Consider the following 18,611-nt stretch of genomic DNA (forward strand, 5'->3'; position numbering starts at 1 on the left):
TCCTCAAGTGCACTCTACCTTCTTGCTGTGAGAGGCAATGCATCTCCTGATTGTTTACATCGGGTTTTCTCTTAAAGCCCAGAGCACCCTAACTGATCATTTCTCCACCTCAGCGGAACTCAGGGCCCTATGAAGGAGGCACCACTCTTCTCTTTCCAGGAGTCTCAGTTATCCACTGACATCTTCTCTTTTACCTTAAACTATGTTCCAGAACATCCTCCTACCCCACCACAGCAATCACAAGACCTTCTTCCTAAAAAGTTAGCAATTGTTATATTCCAATTCTAGACTCTCAACAAAGCCTCCTGGGTCCCCTCCCACCCTGTTGCTTTCTTCCTCCTTCTCTTATCCCTTCCTGCATTTATCAGCGAAAGCTCTTTCCCTCTCCATTCCTGCCAGGACTTTGTGGCCTTCCTTGTACAGTTTCCCCAAGACGGCCTCGGGTACAAGTGTCTATGACGTCCACGACAAGCACTTGCTAAGCTCTCAGAAGCCACCGGGTATGAGGAATCCTGTGGCTTCTCTGGATGATCAAACTATTTCATTTTTTAATTCTCCTTAGTTGGCCTCAGTGCCTTAGAATAGAATTTGGATCCGTGCTTTGCCTAAAAAGAAAGAGCTGACAGGGCTTGCAACTGGCAATGCATCAGTTCCACCTCAAGGAAATCAACAGGGAGAAGCTAATGAAACGGAACAGTTCTCATATTAACCAGTTAGCTATTCAGCTTAGGAGAGATGTGAAAAATAAGCCCATAAGAGACAAATTCATTAAAGTGAAATTATCCGTTCAACACCTTGATATCTGAGCAGACTGATGTTTCAAAATTATTATAATTATGATCATGGGGATAAAGAGAGCCAAACTTTCCAAAGAAGACTTGAAAAAAAAATTAAAAATTCTAGTACTACCCTGTGAGATGAAAATAATGAGCTGGTCACAGATCCCCAGGATACCAGCAATTGCTCTAAATCCTTCTTGATGAGGAATCTGTGACTCTGAACTCAACATTAATTCAAATGCAAATAATCTCTCTTCCCCCTGAGAATCATTATTCCTGATTCGGCAGGCAGTTTAATGGGAAACCTGCAGGTGCACTGTAGCCTGAACCAGAGAAGTTGTTCCAGCATCAGACGAAAGCGTTGACTCCTAAAGACATGGAATCTGAGAATCAGAGCCCAGAGATCTGAATTCCCTCACTGCCCCTGCGGTCAAGTCCCGGGAGAAAGAAGATGAGACTCAGTAGGGTGTATACGTGGTACATGCAGACTGCAAAGCATTGCAAATCTCTGCTTCTCTCAATCACATCCCCCACCCTTCAATAGCTGTTAACCACCTTAGCCCTTTGCACGGAGGTTCTTCTTTAACATTACCTGCAAAAAAACAGTCTCCTGCATCATCACCTTGAGGGGACCCACATAAGAGGAAAAGCAGGAAGCCTCTGAAAATGGATGGCTTGGATTTGAATGTATGATGCTGGGAAAATGACGTGGCCCTCTGTGCCTCAGTTTCTCCATCAGCAAAATGAGGACATTAATATATCTACCTTGTAGGACCAGAGTATGTTTTAAGAGATGTAACAAACTTTTCACAGGTAACATAGCAAGGTGGCTAAGAGCATGGACTCTGGTGCCAATCTGAGCTCTGCCACTTGCTTACTATTTAACCTTGACAAGTTCATTAACCTTTTTCTTTACATCACTTTGCCCAGATGTAAAATAGGGAGGATAATATTAACAACCTCTCAGAGTTGTTATGAAGATTAACACTTTAAAACAACTTAGGCCAGTTTGTGGCTTATCTGTCCAGCACTATATAAGCACTGAATGCAGTATCTGGCCCATAGTAAGATCTCAATAAATGTTATGGATGAGTATCAGAATGAGTGTTAACCTTTGTGCGAGTGGTAGTATCATTGTAGATGAGGGGAAGAGGGAATCGTATTACTGAGGATAGACTAGGAAGGGACAAGATCCTTTTAGTTAGAAGAAATTGCCCTCTCTGCAATCTCTTCTTACCAGGCTTCACGTCACAGTAGAAATGCAACGTGATCCTTCTGTGTATCCTGGTGACCCAGGATCACCAGCTAGAAGTACATCAGCAGGCACCCACATATCATTCTCAGTGAGAAGTCCAGAAGCATATTCTGAGGTAAACAGAGGGAGACAGCTTAGCCAAGGTAGTATGCTTTGGTGTGTGGAAATCACGGGTCTGAGTGGCTACAGATACATGGAGTCCTTCAATACTTAACAGAACCGAGTCATAGATTATGTTCCAGAATCACACACAGACACAGCGTGCCAGGTAGATGAGCTGTCCTTGTCCAAGAGATGTAAATAACAGCAGTCCTTGGTTTTTAACCTTGCAGATCGTGGAGACCTGCCTGATGTCAATGTTCGTTTTTTCAAGCCACAGCTAAAAGAGTGACCCCTGTTTGTTCAAAGAACAGGGTTGTAGCAGACGTACTGATTCAACAAATGGATAAAAGTATATACCTGGTTTGTTTTATGTGATAAACTATCCCTAAAAATTGCGTGTAGAAAAAAAAATACGGAGAAGTAAATCATGACAAATATTTGTTTAAAATAACCCTGCAGCAAATCTGAAAAATCTATCTGAATGCAAATAATCATCCATAATTTTTTTTCTGGTATTATTGTCATTATACTTGGTTGGCACACATTGACTTTTCTTAAGCCCAGACTTAAATTTTCTATTAGATCCTTTTGCCTAACTATTACTCTTTTATTCTAGATTGTATTTTCAAGAACTTCAAGACATTAGAAGGCAAGTGAAAGTTGAGATGTAGTTCTGTCCCACAGAACCTTCTCTCAGTTACTCCAGGGAAAATGAGTTTTAAGTACCCACATAGGAAATATTAATCACTGCACCTTGCTATGCCTTGCAGATTTGTCATTGTCAAAGGTTACAATTTCATTATGATATTCTTACAATGTGATTAGAATCCTGTATTAGCTAAAGTCATTTTATATTCGAGGACAAAAATTAAAGCAAAATACAAATATATATATATATACATATATATATATACACATATGAAGAAAAAGAATTTGTTGGGGAAATAGCTAGAAAAACACTTGCAATAATTTCTTCCTTTGCTTCTAAGTCAATTTAATTTTAAGGTTTTTCTATCTCATTATCCATTTCAAAAAATAAAAAATAAATTAAATGAAGAAATAGATCACAGCTCCTTATTCATCAGAGGCTCATCCCTTAATCTTCTCTTTAGCCACCTGGCAACATATATCCAGTTTTTCTTCCTGCCTTTAGTATCAAAGGTGAGGGGACTTTCAGAGCCATGCTTCTATTACTGGGTGATGTTTCTTGTTTTGTGTTTACAGCATTATTTTGAACAAGGTTTCACCTCTAAGTCTTTTTATCCCCAGATGGTTATGTCGTGGTACCTGAATCACCCATCAGCAAACCACCCCAATCAGGGGACGACCACCTAGCTCCCTTTCATCTGAGTCACGATGTGGTCCAGAGCCTTCTGTCTCCACAGTAATTGAACCACAGTTCATCCCAGGAAGGAAATAGCAGGCTGGGAACAGTTCAGCCCTCTCATACACTGAGAGACGGAGCAGGAAAAGCCCAGCTGGATGGCCTTAGTCCCTTCTTTCTCCTGTTTTCAAGGGAAGGCACTGGTCTCCCCTATCTGAGTGTCACCAGAGCTACCACAGCTCAAATTCCTTCCCATCTTCCCCAACCTGAAGGAAGTCTGAAGCCTGATGGGAGCTCTCTGGTCAGGAGGCTGAGAACTCATTTCTGTGAATTTGTGATTTGCTCCTTGGAACCAGAAAGTGGCAAAACACCAGAGGACCTGTCATCCTGGGGCCCTACAGAATAGTCTATTTATTTCTGTTTGCAAATTGAGGGACCCAGGCCTTCCTCACTCCCTCCACGGCAGGGCTGTTTCTAATTATATTCCCTCACCTATCAAGCTGCTCTGACTGCTCATGACTATGGCCTTTGTTCCAATATCCAAGTAGAATAATAGGACATTCAGAAAATCTTGGTCCTGTTCCTTGTTTTGTAAATGTTTCAAAAATCATAGAATGAAGGGAGCAGAAAAGAGGTTTAATTTTGAAGTCTAGATGCCCTCCCATGACAGCCTGCACAGAATACAGTTTAATCGAGGAGTTTGAGTCTTGCTGAGAATTCTTGAACCATAAAAACTACATCAAGGTGCAATATCCTTCTCAACCTCCCCATCCCTCCTGCGCCCACCTATATTACATTGATTGGAGACTTTGCCCAAGTTAGGGCTCCTCAGGCTTGAGGGTGGTTCAGAATCACCAGCGGAAGGTGTTAACAATGCCGATTCTTAGGCCTCATTCTCCAGGAATTTGACTTGGGAGATATAAAGCAGGTGCTCAGAAATCTGAACCTTTAGCTGGCAGACCAGTTGATTCTGAAGCAGGAAGTCCAAGACCATCTTTGCACACTGGCCTAGGTCAATGTCAACACTTTTTAAATCCTCAGGAGGACCCCACTTTTTACAGAATTCCCAGGATAGATTCTTTCATTTCTTTCATACAAAGTACTCAAGATTAGATGCTGTCTCCAGCCCCTAAAATATCTTAATGTCTTGTCAAGGCAAACAATACAATGTTTTGGATTCCTAGGATGGTTCTTCTTCAATTCAGGGACTTTTCTTATCCACATCGTGTGCTGGGCACTGAGGATATAAGGATGAGAAAAGCAGTTCTTGCCCTAAGGAGCTCACGAGCATGTCGGGAAGATGTTCTGTTCCATTAGTAATCACAAACTTTCAGAAGAGTTATGATTATAAAGATGGACACAGGTCACGGTGCAAGAACAAGAGGGACGCTACCTGAGACGGGAGATCAGGAAGCCTTCTTGGAGCAGGAGGCGTCAGAACAGGCCTTTGGATAAGGAGAAGAGATCAACCAGGCCAACAAGATAAGGGAGAGCACAGAGCAGAGCGGACACACAGCATGGTTCAAGCATTTACAGGCAGTTAAATACAGCCAGAATACAGGGGCACAGGACAGTGACAAGGGGCTGGGCTGAAGGGCTAAAGCAGCCCGTAAACCATGCCTAGGAGTCTGGGAACTATTCATTAGATAATGAGAAGCCATTGGACGGTTTCATGTGGATAGAGGATGTGTCAGACAGGGATAGATCGGTGTTTAGACTATTTCCTCACGTAGCCAGGCTCAAATACCGAAGCTTAATAACACCAAGTCTGTGGCTTTGGCACCACGTTCCTTTTTTAACTAATAAAACAAGTTTAAAGTTTCTGCTACACATGGAAATCTGTTGACAATTTAATCTGATGGCAGCGGCCACGGTGCTGTGACTTAATGATGGAGTCCTCTGCCAGTAGAAACAAAGAAGGTGCTGTCGCTGGCAGATTCAACTCAGCTTCATTTCTTTATTTTATAAATCCTCTTTCTTTTGTTAAATTTGCCTTGTCCTTACAAGCTAGGATCTTCCTGATGGAATTGTCTAGTCATTCTAGGACAACATATTTTTAGCTCAAAAGTGTGGTTAGCTGCAAACCCCTTGACAGCCTAAAACCCTCCACTGCAACTCCAGCCTGCCTTCCAGTCGCAGCCCCCCCATGCCCACTGGGCGCCAGCCACCATGGTCAGAGACCAAACCTGTGAAGCAGTTCCCTAAATCTGTGCATTTTCTCCTAGGCTTTCCTCTGCCTTCTGATAAGAATGCCCTTCCTCCAGCCTCATCTCCCTATCAACATTTTTCTGTGGCTACACTTAAAGATACCTCCTCTGATGGCCTGAGCAGAACTGTTTTCTCTCTGAGCGTCTGACGCGCATCCTCAATTTGATTGTCTTCTGGAGTTTGGCTGGCATTAGAGTCACCTGTATGCAGATCTGTACCGTGAACTCCATCAAGGGCATGAGCCCATCTCTGTCAACTTTGTCTCCCATATTCCTAGTTTAGTGACCACACAAGGCTGAATAACACTATACAGGGCAACTTTTTTGTGTTCCAGAAACTGTACTCTGATAACCACAACCCACAGAGATGCTCAGCTCATAGTAACAGCTAGAACTCGAGCTGCCATTGACTGAGTGCTTATTACGGACTAGGTGCTGAACTGAGATTTTTCATATACATGTATGTATGTTTATATAAGTGCATCTATACACACCTATAGACATATATGTATGTATGTGTACACATATGTATATATATGCTTACATATGTGTGTATGTACGGTGTATATATAGTTGAGAATACATCTACATAGTCAACTAACCCACATAGAGAGTATTATCATGTCCCTTTTAGAGATGATTGAAATAAGTTATGGAGAGGTTAGATGGCTGGCAGGAGACTTGACTGCTGAACAGAGGTGGTCATCTGAAGCCATCTCTCTCCGACAAGGAAGCCTGCCCTCACCCTCAGGCACCTCCTTCTACTGCCCCACCCCCACCCCAGGATGACCCCTGACTGAGCAGACACGAAGCCTTCAGCTCATCTTGAGGTCTCACTGCTGACTGTGCTGGACAGTTGGGGTGGCTGTCAGGGGCCTGGGGAAGAAACAATCACAGAATCTTGTGGAGTCACTGCTTTGTGGAACCAAAGAGGAAGACAAGTCAGGGATGGAAGTAGAGAAAGAAGGCTTAGAGAGTCTGGGAAACAGAACTGTGCAGCAGCGCAGGTCGGCAGCACAGCTCAGTACTTGCTGTTTTTATTTTAGCACACTGACAGCCGCTGTAGAATGGCTGTCTCCCAGACTGCTCTGTAAACTCCATGAGAGAAGAACCCACGACTACTGGGTTCACGGCTGTATTCCTAGTGCTTAGCACAGCGTCATGATAAGAGTAATAACAGCAGCCAATATTTATGGAGCACCTACAAAGTGCCAGGACATTGTTCTAAGCACATCTAATCTAATCTGCACAAAACCTTATGGGGCAGGTAATATTATTAGCCCCATTTAATAGGTGAGGAAATCGAGCCCCTGAGAGGCTGCATAACTCACCAGGGTCACGCAACTAAGACAAGCCAGGGCTGAGTGTGAATACAGATGTTACGACCTCATAACCTGCTTTTAACCATCTTGCTGTACCATTTTCCATGGCATATGAATTAGCCGCTTATAGGTATTATTGAATAAAATATCGACTAAAGAAGGGGTGATCAACAGGCCCAGAATGAGAGAGAGATAAAGAAGTACGAGAACTGAAAAGGATCTTTGGATTCAGCAATTAAAAGGCTGTTGGTCACCTTCCAGAGAGACCTCTTGGTGGGAGACCTCTCTCTGTCCCCAAGATGGCTGCAGCGCCCCAGGTGGGAGTCTCTGCTGGCTGGTGTTTGTATCCTCAGTTCCCAGGCCAGTGCCTGGCCCCTGGTCTGGACTCAGGAATGTCTGCCAAGGCAGGTAGCCCCACACCCCTGACCCTGGCTCCCTTCCCATATGTCCCACTGTCCCCATTAATGAGCAAAGGACATCATGAGAGTTGAAGCTCCTGGGAGTGACTGCAAAAATGACATTCTCAGCCCTGCAGAGACGTCAAAGAGAGGAAATGTTGAAGACAGAAACCAAAAACTCTCAGTTTATAACTTTGAACTGGGGCTGGGGGAGGGGAGGAGGGGACTAGCTTTCATTGGCTACATCTACCACATCAAAAATAAGTAAAACATGGGAACTGCGAACCACATGAAGGGAGAGGGTGCCAACCTCAGCGAGCTTCTTAACACTTAAGAAGCTTCTTGATAGAACTGAACCTCCCAAATGAAAAACAAGCACAGTTGTTCTTTACACTCTATGTCTCTTCAAAAGAGACTCACAAGCCCAAAAAGATAAAGCCAGGCTTAGATGCAGACCCCACCCCACTTCCTTGCTGGCGTCTTCCACCGCACATTGCCAGAACTAGAACCCGGTGAGCAGAGCAGCAGGGCCCGGGTGAGGAGGGAGCAGGAGAGAAGGAAGACCCTAGCTGCTCTCTGCGCAGGACTGTGATTTGCATATTGCAGGACCTGGGCCCAGGTGGTGAGACCGGAGGTGCCATCGTGCTTGACGTCTGTGTGGCCGGCCAGCTGGACCATTGCGCTCAGCCACACTCAGCTCCAGGAGGCCACAGATCTCTGACTCAGATCTCGGCGAGTAGCCCTGACATCTATTACCCCAGAAAGAGATTTGATATCGGGCCTAATGGCTTTTCTGTGAGTTTCTTATTGACCGTGGAGAGACCTCCCATGAAGGCCAAATATGTCTACAAGAAGGGTCATTCCCCTTGCAGGGAAAATGTGATCGCAGCACAACCCTAGTTCCTGGTGGAAGTTAAAGGGAAGCACCACAAACAAAGCAAGCTGGTGGAGGGCAAGCTCGTCCGAGCTTCACTACGCATTGGCACTCATGGAAGCAAGCCATGCACAGGCAGCACGCATCCAGAGAGCATTTCAAGTCGCGTTTGGCATTCAAGAGCATTTTGGTGCTTATATTTAATTGTGGGTGTGTTTGGTATGTCTATAATTCACAACACATGAGGCCACAGTGTGAGAACCTGAATCAGTAGGAGGCAGAGAGCCGTCCAGTTTTCCCATCCGGCTCCTGCTCCATTAGCACTTGCCCAGAACTCCACTCTGGGGGTGACGGCCCAGATTCCCTGCTGATGAAAAGCAGCCCAGGCGCCTGCTTTGAGGGAGCAGTCCTGGCTAAGAGACCAATTAACTGGCTCAAAAGCCCTTCTTTCCTAGGAGCTGAGCCAGTTCAGAAGAGAAGTTGTGACTGAGACCAGGAGAGGGTCAGAAGCCCCCTGGATGCACCATGCAAAGTGGGTCCACAGGAGGGGAAAAGGTAGGAGGCCACTTTTGCTTTCTTTGTACATTGTACTCTGCCCAGAGGGGCCAGTGAAGCCAGGCAGCCCCGAAATGCTGTGGAAGCCAGTGAAAGGAGGGGCCCTTTCTCCTGGAGGTGGCCTCCGTGTGCTACCAAGAACCGTCACTGCAAGTGGGAGGGAGGAACAGTACCTGTGCAATTGAAATTTTTACAATTAAAAAGCATTTTGTTCCCTTCTGGAAATTTCAGGGTAGATTGGATAGGCTAAAGCAACGTGAATGAAATCTGTGTGTTTGTGTGCACAGAGAAACATAAAAAGGGAAAATAAATAAAACAGTAGAGACTAGTTGACACAAAAGCATAAAGGGACACAAATAAAGTAAATTTGTTCCTTAAGACAGTGGTTTCCCAAGACCAGCCCCATGTTGGTGGCAGAATGCGATGAACTGTCACTCATCCACGGTAAATAATAAACAGAAGGAAAAGGAAGGACAATGTTCATGCACATTTTACGTATAATAAAAATACATGTGTGGCATACATGTCAGTTTAACAAAGACAAGTATCCTTTCCTGGTCAAAACTGGCCGTTATGCCATTTATTTTTTGAAATGATGGTGAGAGCAGGTTAGAATTGTTTTCTAACCAATTTAGTTGGCCAAAATTAAAAGTTGACAGTTCTACCTTGCAAGCAATCCTAATTTTTTTTCCAACTTGTCTCTGAAATTAAAATTTCTAGGAAGATGCCTAAGATATGGAAGTGCTATATAATTTCTTTTTAGATTTCTAGCTTCATGGACTAATACGGATTTTTATTAAGTACTTTTCTCTTCTGACAGTCAACACCATTTAGGTCACAAGGACAGCCCGTGTTTAGAAGGACATACTGTGCACCAGGAGTCAGACTAGACTCGTGTTTGTAATTCAGGTCATTAAACTCATGCAACATCTTTGTTTGGCAGATATGATTTAACCCAGTATTTTCAAAAGAGAAACAGAAGCTTTATAACTTGAACAAAACAACATAGTGGTGAAGTCAGGATTCAGACTTGGAAGCCGCAGTATTTTCTATCCCGTGTCCTCAGCAATTATTGAGAGGTACACGCCACTGGATCTGAAAGAGTCCTTGGACGTCATCTCCTCCGGCCTCTAATTTCACAGAGAACGCCAAGCTACAGTGAGGTTCTGTGACTTGCCCAAGGCTCGTTCAGTGAACTTAGTATAGAACTGGGCTGCAACTCAGTCCCTCTGCTCCTGGCCCTGAGCTCTCTCTGTGGCCCCGATGCTTTCAAAATCCCCTCTGCACCCTCCTTCTTGCCTCAGGCCCTAACCACAAGTGGCAAGAGACAACCACCCTCAGCCCCACCAAGACCCAGGCTGTGAACAGTGCATGCCTCCACAGAGCCTGTCAGCTCTGGGTGCGAATCCAAGCCAGACCAGGGGGCTCACCCTGCCCAGCCCTGCAAGAGGAAGATGCTAGGAGCCGAGTGACTCCCTGGCAACAGCCTCCACCCAGCCCAGGCCATGCCCAGAGGGAGGGGGGCCACAGGGACAAAAGGGCCTTGTGTGTGAGAGAGGGAGGGAGCATGGGGAGGAATGCACTGGCAATTTCTTCCTCTCCCTGAGCTGGCCTTACCCAGCTGTCTCATGGTAAAGGAAGGGACTTCCTAAACGGGCTAGACGCCTGCCGCATATGACAGGAGACCCGAGCTGATTGATTGAGTTATTAGATTTCCCCCAAAGGATGAAGAGTTTCATTTAGCCTGCGTTGTGTCCCTTGATGCAATGCCCCTGAGTATACAGACTCTGCCTTATGACGGTCCCTTTGATTCCCTTCAAATGTGGACATTTAAAAAGACTCAGATATTTTTCTGAAAGGAACCCCCATTTCCTTTTTTTCCCCTAAGACATGGAATACTGTCACTTGTTCCCAAAAGGGAGCCCTCCAAAAGAAGCTGCCTGAGGAGCAGAAACCATTTTAATAGCATCTTCTCTTTGCTGAATTGTATCTTCATTTTACACTGTGGCTTTATTCTCTGCCCCTGTGACACAGCCAGCTGCCTTTCACATTCCAGCTCAGAAACAGGCTGGCTTCAGGCTGTAACAGGCACCAGCTTCCAAAGCCCTCTCTCTGGATGACTCACATTAGCCTGTGTGAGCCTGTGAGCCCCACGCTGCCATCCTGAACCTCTGCTTCCTTTGCAAAGTGCATTTGTGTGCGCAAAGCTCTAAGGACAAAAACAACATCTACCTAAGTACGCCGTCTTACAAAAGAGTGAAATAATTAATGACACAGTGGAATGTCTGGTTCATATCTCCTTCAGGTTCATCCTGTTATCAACTCAGCAGACAGAGGAAGTGACATCATGTGCCCGAGCTCTCCTTTGAAGCTGGAGGTGCATACTAAGACATTGTGTGTAGTGCTGTGCTCTGGGCAGGAAGCACCACGCTTGGATTTTCTGTTAAACTGTCTTAGAAAAAAAAAAAGAGGTTGGGCCATCAGTTTCTTAACCAGAATTTTGAATCCTATTGCTCAAATAGTGAAAAACCCCTTTTGTGAATTCTGCTGTTGGTTACAAAGGAGTGGAAATAAGTTGCCCAAAGTGTCTTGAAATTTAAATCCTTTTGTATAAAGCACAAATATGCAGGGCGAGAAAATACTCAATGGAGCAGGCTTTCATGGAACCAGTGAAGCAAATCTGTCTAGCACTGGTCACCCGTGTCTCTTTGCCCTGGTGCTCCAAGGCCCCCCCAGCCGTTTGCTGGCTCCTTTTCCACGTAACGTGCTTTATAAACTGGTTATCTTGGGTTTTTCGCCATGAGTGACGGCTCTGGGAACTCTCCGTGTGGATCTGAACAGCATGAAAAATCATTTTACTTTTAAGACAAAAGACATTAGCTTCCTGTAGCTTTCTTAGCCGTCTCTACCCCTCTTCCCTTCCCACCCTGTTTTCCCTCCCCGGCTTTCCCTCTCCCCATGACACTAAATAAAATGCTTAGAAAATGAAGGGCACAGCTGCCCTTTCTTCCCATTAAAACAATCAAGAATGATGGTGAATTTAATATATTTGATTAGAGAAACTCCAATTTGGTGCACTTGAATCAGCTGCCTTTGTCTTCAGCTCCCAATGGCCCGATTTCAGCAGAATGTCCTCCACTGTCCACTGCCAGCTCACTAGAGTTGGGAGAAAATTCAGCCCCTGAAAGCATTTGCTTGGCACACTCAGAAACAGGGTATTTATGCTGTGGAAGACGCCAGGCATTTCTTACTAATCAGAAGGAGTACCACTTCATTAAATCATGGTCACTTATTGGTGACCCTCAGAGTTGTAGACCCTGGGGGCTTGTGATCGTCTTTAGCAATGTTAATTTTTCAGGGATTTTATTGCTTTTCTTAGTTAATATTCACTGTTAAAATTCAGGCCTGAACCCTGTACAAACAGCTCAGGAGATTCTGGTGCTCAACTGCACAGAAGAAATTCAGAGGATAATAATCACATTTACATATGGAGTCCCTTTCAACCCAAGAACAAGTATAAGCCTAATAGAAAATAAGAAAATGTGTCATCATTTCCCCACAGGTGTTATTAGGAAAGTCTGAAATACTGCCCAAGTGGCCCCTACCTTGCAGGGGGCTTGGAAAGAAATTGATCTCAGGCAGGCCTGCGAGGCTTGAAGAATACTGCTTATGTGCACTTAAAGTTTATGGAGATTTTTATGAAGGGCTCTCATTAAATATTCGAAATAAATGTATGCTCGACAAATAAGTACAACAATAAATTAAGGGTGAGAATTTAAATTACTGTCAAAGACGTGTTGGAACTCTGTTTGAGTCCATAGAGCTTTCTTGAATATATTTCGTTCCCCACCATTGCCAAAGTCCGAGATTGGACTTGGGATGCACAAGGTCAGAAAGACTGTTAAATTCATTTTCTACACTTTTATGAAGAAAAAGTCCCACGTCTCCTGGGATCCCCCTCAGATCGGCATCCCAGGCGAGCGCCTGCCCAATGACTTCTCCACCTGGGTTCCATGGTAGGAAACCAAAACCAGGGACCACAGCCAAGCTGGAAACAGGATCCAGGTTTCTGGGTTCCAGCGTCCATGCCCAGCCTGTGAGTCAGCCTGTCAACAACATTGACAAGGTGCGCACAGGGTTCTGCGAGGCCCAGGGAAAGTGGCACAGGAAGGAGGACACCCAGTCCTTGCTGCCCTGGGTGAACATCACGCCAGCGCCTCGTGGGTGGGAGGTGGGGTGTTGGAGGTGTGTGCACCATAAGCTTTGCCAGCACTGCAGACAGAGCCCACAGCTAAGACCCACGTGGAAGCTCCCCAAGATGAATAGGATAACTTTGGTTGTGAAGACACAAACTGGGGTTGCATCTTACCTCCCTTTTCAGTGTAAAAGTCTTTTTAAGATTCCTATTGTATAAGAATTAATAGGAAAAGAATTTTGTATCCTATTATGGCATTGTGTTATAATAATGGAATGCTCTCCCCGCCCAATCTGGCTTACTGTCCCTGAGATATTGCCAGCAATTATTCGGTTCCTCAGCATGTGAGTGTCGCTGTGGGGACAGCCTCCCAAGCCTGACAGAAAGAGACAGTGAATGCTTCAGGCTGGAAGGAAGGGCATCGTTGGCCCCCAGGCCCCCGCCCCTCTATACCCACCACAGACACGCGACACACACATCTCCCCCCGGCAATTCTACTCCTTTCTGAGAGCTCACGGGGATCCTCACGGGCGGTTTAATACTTCCACAACTGCAGCTGTCGGAACCGCTCATTGTCTTTGACGCCACACACAATGGGCTCCAGAAAAGGGAAACAACACACTCCTTAAACAGTGTTCCGCACGCTGTTTGAAAATCCAGACTCCAGGGTAAAGGGTTTTCCTTGACAAACCAGAACAGGGTGCTGGTTCCGGCACTTTTACTTTGCTTGGTAACTGCAGCTTGTTTCCCTGAGCATTTGACAAAGATTCTCCAGAATTTACTGAGTCAGAGAGAAGTTCTGAACGACCAAGGGAAAATAAGATTTGTTTTTAAGTCATCAAGTGTCTGAAGGATTCTTAAGGAGGAAATGGTGACAGGTTCTTTCCCATCTCCACCGGAACAGAGTAAGAAATGAACGTCAGCTGCAGCATGCGGGCTTTGAGCTAGACATGAGAAAAGTTTTCCAGACTGAGGAATGTGCAGCGCCGGAATCTATCACTGAAAGAGGATGCTGAAACGCTGTGGAAGAGTGCATGTGCTTGGCTCTAACGCGTGAGGAGGAGCAGAGCCCTTAGGTTCTAGGAAGCCCCTGGCTGGCGAGGTGGTGATGACAGTGTTTTATTTTGTTTTGAACTTCCTAGTTGTTAGGCTCCCGTCATTACATCTTTTCCTCAGATCGGCTCCCTCAGAATCACCCTATTTGGAGGAAGAGCATTGCTTTTCGTTTCCTCTTGACCAATTCCAGTCTCCCCAGGCTGTTTCCGAACTGTACTTAGGAAATGCCTCCCAGAGCCGCCTCTTCCTTTCCTGCCCGTGGTGCAGAAACGCAAGTTCCGAGTGTTGAACAATGGCCACCGAAGGTGTGTCTGGTTGAGTTAGTTTTGTTATTCTTTTCCTTTTTCTTAATAGAATTCATTCAATTACATGTATGTTTTCAGCGCCAGGCCCATCCGCCTCCACACGAGGGTGATGTCAGCAAACCCAGGGAGCTCTCAGAGCCAAGATGGCCTCAGACCCAGGAAGAAGTAGTTATGGATCTCCGTGGCTGAAGTGTTCTGTGTCCACAGGAGGTGCGAGAGGAAGAAGAATGCACGGAAGGCGTGAAATCAGGAGTGGCTGCTCTGAGGCTAAAGGCTGCTAGCCAGCCATAGCAAGTCAGGGATATCGACCTCTGGAAAGCAAAATTGGTGGAAAATGGCTACCCGCTTTCCGAGGTACTTTGGGGGCACAAGTGGAATAAAAATCAGTCATCATTGCTCTGCCTAGAGCGAAACCAAATGAAAAGAAGGCAAATCATATTTCCTTGGATGGTACCCCTGGCCTGACCCATCCATCCATACCTCTTCTGTCAGGTATTTGTGGCCAAGCACCAGCACCCAGCTTTCTCAATATTCACCCACGGAATCCCAAAACTCAGCCCCAGCGCAATCTACTCTACGGAACTTGAACACTCAAAGCCATCCTGGGCATCTCCTGACTTCTTCCCTCAGCAACTTCACTCCTTTCTTCCCTGTTGTCAGTGATCACCACCAAAGTGTCTACAACTGCTCAGATGTAGACAAACTAACCTCAAAGTGCTCACACATACTCCTTCCTTTATGGGTGAAGTTCTACAGTAATTCAGTTAAATTAACAAACAGAAAATATTTAATTAACAATTAACAAATAGAAATTCGATAAATGTAAACCTTTAAGTTTTCATATACATGTTGTATCTGCCTGGCTTTTATATCACTGACACATGTTACATACAATAGAGGAAGGAATTTTTTAGATTAGTATAGTTATCCAAATTAGTAACTGGTAGTGTTGAATTAGGTACACTGCAAAAGAAATAGAAAGCAAGTATATATGCTTTTAGTTTTGAAAATATTCAAACTTAACATTTAAGATTATATTTCAAGATGTGCCTCCACCTGACCATAACAGTGATGTCGCAGGGTGACAGCTTCTCTGAGACTCAGGTGTCCATCTGGTCTCTCATCTAGCCATAGGCCCTCACAGCGGTCAATATGGTACCTACAAGTCAAGAGAGAGCATGAACAAAGGCATTCCTGGCTTATTCTCATGCACTCCAGCTGAAGACTCTAAGTGCATCCAGGATGCCCTCTGATGCTCAGAAGGAGTAGACTTCGGCCCAGACATCCAACTTAACACCAGCCTGCATCAGCCACTCCTTCAGGATGGACCATCCAATGAGACATTTGATGCACTTCAGTCAAATGCCCCAAACTCAAGGCAACATAAGTTAAAAGAAATAAGTCACAGATGGTGGACTCCCTTAGCCTAGAACCAGTGTCTTACTCAACAAAGTCTCTTCGTGGCCTGATAAAATTAATGTTTCATGGTACTTAATAAATACTAGCCGCTGAATTCATGAGCAAATAAATTTTTCCACACCTCAAACATCAGAAAACCACCAGGGAATTCCAAGAAGGTGAGAAGAAATAAGGGGTGATGTGTTCATGTTGCTGGTAAGAAGAGAACTTTGTAGGAGGGTGGATAAGTAGGATGTGGTCCCAAAGATTTGGAGTACATGCAAGCAAAGAATTTGCTGTGAATCTGTCTGTATTGTCCAGTACCTGTCTTGCCAGATGTGCAGATAGAGAGACTGACCCACCACTGCCTAGAATAAGGAGACCAGGACAGGAAGGATACACACTGACACAGAGTAAAATTCCATGGGTGGGCAGGCCACTGTCTGTAACCTCCTCCCACTCCCTTCTCCTCATAATTGTACTCCTTTGGGATAAAGGGAATTCTTTGGGGTCTAAGAGCATAGGCTGAGTTCTGTGCTTTTCTATGGGGAAGGAGAGCATGCACATACCCCATAAAACCATGCATGTGTCTGTGGATACCTGCTTGGCCCCCCACAGCACCTGTGAGAGAGACCTAGACTAATGAGCATTATTAGAAGTATTACTGGTGGTATTATTATCAGTCCAGTGCCCCGCACTCTGTGGTGAGCCTAGTAATTGAATTGAATGATGACCATAAAGAAAGCCTCGGTTCCATATGACAGATGGAAAAGAAAAACGTAGATAGATGCAGAAAGAGTAAAAGAAAGGCTTGGTTAGATTTATAGACCTCTGCCAGTGTTAATAAGAAATTGATGGTGTGCCATTGGATGCTATACTGAGGGCATACTAAATACATACTAAATACACACAGACTTTGTTTCTAGCAACTTTGTTTTAAAAGCAAATGAGTATAATTGGAACAATTGCAATATCCACAGAAATTTAAAAGTACATTGAAATGTATATAATTATAAAAAAGATGTTTAAAAATGCCCATGGGCATTACCCAAGTGCCCAGAACCCTTTCTCATTTGAAAGGTAATAACAACGTCCTCACCAATTGATATTTCTATGCTGCTAGGGTGGGTGGGCAAGACTGGAGGAGCAGCCAGGGTACATATTTGCTTCAACCAACATAGAGAGACAGCATTTATAAGGGACAGAATGTGAGGGGAATGGGACAGGATGAGGAAAGAGCACAAACAGGATCCTGTCTCAGTGGACCGTCTGAGGTTTACCGCCATCCCATGGGCTGAATCCCCAGCAAGCTGATAACCATGAGCCCTTAATGCGTTTGCCGCCTCTGACTTGTGTCAGCCCAGCATGCAGTCATCTAAGTGATACCACAACAATGCTAGAGCACACATTAAGCACTTATTGTAATAGCTGGACTGCTGAGCAGGAGACATGGAAGGCGACAGAGCAGGAAAAATTAAAGGTGCCTTCAACGGCATGTGCGCACTCCTGCCAAGCCACAGTGTGGGCTCCAATGGTCTGTGGAGTGATTACAGCAGGCAATCAATGTACCAAAGGTTGCTGGTGGGATCTCTCTATTTTTAGGTTAAAAAACATGAACCCAAGAGTGACCCTAATGTAAACAATGGACTTTAGGCGATAGTGAGGTGTCAAGGTAGGGTCATCGATTGTAACAAATAAACCACGCTGGTGGGGGATGTTGATGGTGGAGGACGCTGGGCATGTTGCCGGGAGGGGCTATGTGGGAAATCTCTGTACCTTCTACTCCATTTGACTGTCAACCTAATACTGCTCTAAAAAATAAAATCTACTTATAAATAAATAAAGCGAGAGGGGGGCCAGGATGTATTAGAGTCTCTGCAGCAAATACAGTGATCTCCCGTATCAATCAGCCTCATCCAGTGAAGGGAAGAAAGGACGTGGTGTCAGAAGTCTGGATATAACTTGGGCTCAAACCATTTCAACCCCCGCTCCAAAGACAGTGACTCCGAAATTTTTCCTATTAACGTATTTCCAGGTTTCATAATCTTATATTTCCAGCCATCAAACATCTTGAAAGAGTAGTTGACTTTTTCTTTATTGTCATGCCTCTAGGTCTTTACCCCTCTGTATTGGTTTCCTATTGCTGCTGTGACAAATTACCGACACACTTAGCATCTAAAACAACACCAATTAGTTACCCTACGGTCTCGCAGGTCAGTAGTCTGGTCCAGGTCTCAGTGGGCAGGTGTGTGCCATGCTGGAGGCTCTAGAAGAGAATCCATTCCCTACTCATTCAGGTTGTTGGCAGAATTCCTTGCAGTTGTAGCGCTGATGTCCTCATTTTCTTCGGGGCTGTAAACTGAGAACAGTTCCCAGCTTCTAGAGGTCACCACATTCCTTGACTCACGGCCCCTTCCTCTGTCTTCAAAGCCAGCAGTAGTAGGTCAAGTAGTCATGCCGTCTTTCTGACCCACTCTTCCTGCTTCCTCTTTTACTTACAAGGACTCATGGGATTAGATTGGGCCCGTCTGGATATTCTCCCCAACTCAGGGTTCGTACCTTAGTCACAACTGCAAAGTCTCTTTGCCTTGTAACATAACGTATTCACAGGTTTAGGGATTATGATAGGTATATCTTTGGGGGGCTATTTTCCTGCCTACCAGACTCTCCTTAACCTATTAGCATATGGCCCTGCATCCACAACGCTTCTGGAACTACTTCTGCTGAAGTCGTCTTAAACACTTACGTGCTAAATCCATCCTCATCCTTACACGATTCTGCAGTGTTTAACGTTGACATGACCTATTTCTGGAAGCACCTGACTTCTACTTGCTCTAATGC

The 18,611-nt window shown here is 45.0% G+C and overlaps 1 long non-coding RNA gene across 1 annotated transcript; it reads left to right on the top strand.

The window, feature by feature from the left end:
- The first annotated feature begins 8,510 nt into the window (after nt 1-8,510).
- LOC139076437 (uncharacterized) lies at nt 8,511-16,771 on the top strand. Its single transcript, XR_011528044.1, has 2 exons — nt 8,511-8,816; nt 14,451-16,771. It is a non-coding gene; the product is annotated as an uncharacterized lncRNA (long non-coding RNA).
- The last annotated feature ends 1,840 nt before the right edge of the window (nt 16,772-18,611 follow it).

Source organism: Equus przewalskii, chromosome 16 (assembly GCF_037783145.1).
Source record: "Equus przewalskii isolate Varuska chromosome 16, EquPr2, whole genome shotgun sequence".
NCBI classification, from domain to species: domain Eukaryota; kingdom Metazoa; phylum Chordata; class Mammalia; order Perissodactyla; family Equidae; genus Equus; species Equus przewalskii.